We start from the raw sequence: 3,393 nt of genomic DNA, 5'->3' as shown, positions 1-3,393 counted from the left end.
TCTACTCATTCTGTGTTTATTTTTGTTCATTCACATTTGTTACGGATGGGTGGATGTTAATCATTTATTTAATCTTTACATTGTGATATATTTTGATCAATTATAATAGGTTTGTAAGTCAGATTCTGATAAAAATGACAGCATCACTGTTTGTTTAGCCAAAAATGGTAGTTGGGCGTTTCAAACTTATGGGCGACGTTTCTACTCATTTCGTGTCTGTTTGGTGCAATGAAGCCCGTAACCACTTGAAAATTGAAGGACAAAGGTTCGAATTATATTTCGCTGTTACGATCGACACATTTGTCCGAACTGTAGTGAGTTTCTCTAATAGTCTCATCGACTACACTACACTTCACTTGACAATGAAGAACAACTTAAGGGGCAAGTGTTGTATGAAAAAAATAGCTCGTGTAGTCGTTCAACGTGTCCCAGACGTGTATCATGTCCTAAACATCGTTGCGCTAGTTTCGGAGTGAAATCGGTACCTCTTGACCCAAAGCGGCAGCTGGGCATTTCAAATGTATGGGCGACATTTCTACTCATTTCATGTCCATTTGGTACAATAAAGCTCGTAAGCACTTGAAAATTGAAGGACGAAGGTTCGAATTACATTTCGCCGTTACGATCGACACATTTGTCCGAACTAAGTGAGTTTCTCTATAATCCCACCGACTACACTACACTACACTTTACTTGACAATGAAGAACAACCTAAGTGGCAAGTGTGGTATGCAAATCATAGCACGTGTAGTCGTTCAACGTGTCCCGGACGCATATCATGTCCTAAACAACGTTGAGCTAGTTTGGAGTGAAACTGGTACCTCCTGACCCAAAGCCGCAACTGGCCATTTCAAATGTATGGGCGACGTTTCTACTCATTTCGTGTCCATTTGGTGCAACGAAGTCCGTAACCACTTGAAAATTGAAGGACGAAGGTTTGAATTACATTTCGCCGTTACGATCCATGCATTTGTCTGAACTATAGTGAGTTTCTCTATAGTCCCACCAACTACACTACACTTCACTTAACAATGAAGAACAATCTAAGGGGCAAGTGTGGTATGCAAATCATAGCATGTGTAGTCGTTCAACGTGTCCCGAATGTGTATCATGTCCCAAACATCGTTGCGCTAGTTTCGGAGTGAAATCGGTACCTCCTGACCCAAAACGGCAACTAGGCGTTTCAAACGTATGGACGACATTTCTACTCATTTCGTATCCATTTGGTGTCAATGAAACCCGTAAGCATTTGAAAATTGAAGGACGAAGGTTCGAATTACATTTCGTCGTTACGATCGACACATTTGTCCGAACTAAGTGAGTTTCTCTATGGTCCTACCGACTACACTACACTCCACTTGACAATAAAGACCAATCTAAGGGACAAGTGTGGTATGCAAATATAGCACGTGTAGTCGTTCAACGTATCCCGAACGTGTATCATGTCCTAAACATCGTTGAGCTAATTTCGGAGTGAACCGGCCTGACCCAAAGCGCCAGCTGGGCATTTCAAATGGGCGACGTTTCTACTCATTTCGTGTCCATTTGGTGTAATGAAACCCGTAAGCACTTGAAAATTGAAGGACGAAGGTTCGAATTACATTTCGTCGTTACGATCGACACATTTGTCAGAACTAAGTGAGTTTCTCTATAGTCCCACCGACTACACTATACTCCACTTGATAATGAAGAACAACCTAAGGGGCAAGTGTGGTATACAAATCATAGCACGTGTAGTTGTTCAACGTGTCCCGAACGTGTATCATGTCCTAAACATCGTTGAGCTATTTCGGAGTAAAATCGATACCTCCTGACCCAAATCGGTAGCTGAGCGTTTCAAATGTATGGATGACATTTCTACTCATTTCGTGTCCATTTGGTTCAATGAAGTCCATAACCACTTGAAAATTGAAGGACGAAGGTTCGAATTACATTTCGCCATTACAATCGACACATCTGTCCGAACTAAGTGAGTTTCACTATGGTCCCACCAACTACACTACACTCCACTTGACAATGAAGAACAACCTAAGGGGCAAGTGTGGTATCCAAATCATAGCACGTGTAGTCGTTCAATGTGTCCTGAACGTGTATCATGTCCCAAACATCATTGCGCTAGTTTCGGAGTGAAATCGATACCTCCTGACCTAAAACGGCAGCTGGACGTTTCAAACGTATGGGCGACATTTCTACTCATTTCGTGTCCGTTTGGTGCAATGATGCCCGTAAGCACTTGAAAATTGAAGGACGAAGGTTCGAATTATATTTCACCTTTACGATCCACGCATTTGTCCGAACTATAGTGAGTTTTTCTATAATCCCACCGACTACACTACACTTCACTTGACAATGAAGAACAACCTAAGGGGCAAGCGTGGTATGTAAATTATAGCACGTGTAGTCCTTTAACGTGTTTCGGACGTGTATCATGTCCCAAACATTGTTGCGCTAGTTTCGGAGTGAAATCAGTACCTCCTGACCAGGACGGCAGCTGGGCGTTTCAAACGTATGGTTGTAATTTAGGGTTTAGGGTATAGGGTTTAAACATATATGTACAGTGTTTTTAAGATGTTTCAACATTAATTCACTAGTTTTGGAGTGAATTCGAGACTCCTTGACCCAAAACGACATATTGGCGTTTTACTCATATGGGTGCCATTTAAGGTGTATACAAAAAATCACATGTAATCATTCAGTACATGCAATCCTTTTACAAGTATGACTGCCATTTAGGGTACACAAAACATAGCACATTTTAGTGCACTTTAGGAGAACACTTGAGTCGTATGACCTAAACGGCATGCTGTCGTTTTAAACACAGAACTGAGGTTTTTCATATAATAGTCTATTTTTCAACACCATATAGATAAGTTGTCATGACAAACCGCATCTCCCTTTCAACCATGTCTGCTTCAATATTTGAATGAAACATCCTATAATGAAAATAACATAATTTGTAAAAAAGACCGATCAACATCCAAAAAAAACTATCGTCTACACAAATCTGACTAGAAAATCAACATCCAAAGAAACTAGACAAATCTAATTGATCAGCATCCAAATCTGAGTAGACGAAATCAACATCCATAAATTTCAAAGGAAGATTGATGAACATCCAAAACTGACTAGACAAAAATCAGCGTCCGTGCACTTGTTTTCCAACTAAATCACGAAAAAAACAATTATGGATCAAAATGTATAGCAAAAACTTTAGCGGCTAATTTCTTCCTCCAACTTTCAATCATAGCATCGGACATAAGTTTCACGTCTAATCTGGCCGATAAAAGCTCTATGAACTTGATAGCGTATATCTCACAATCTCCCCTGCAAATATATATGTGTCATAATAAATATATGCACTCTCAAAATAAGTGAAAATCTAAAAAATTTTAA

Source organism: Olea europaea, chromosome 6 (genome assembly GCF_002742605.1).
Source record: "Olea europaea var. sylvestris chromosome 6, O_europaea_v1, whole genome shotgun sequence".
Lineage (NCBI taxonomy): Eukaryota > Viridiplantae > Streptophyta > Magnoliopsida > Lamiales > Oleaceae > Olea > Olea europaea.
Note: the sequence above shows the minus strand (reverse complement) of the source record.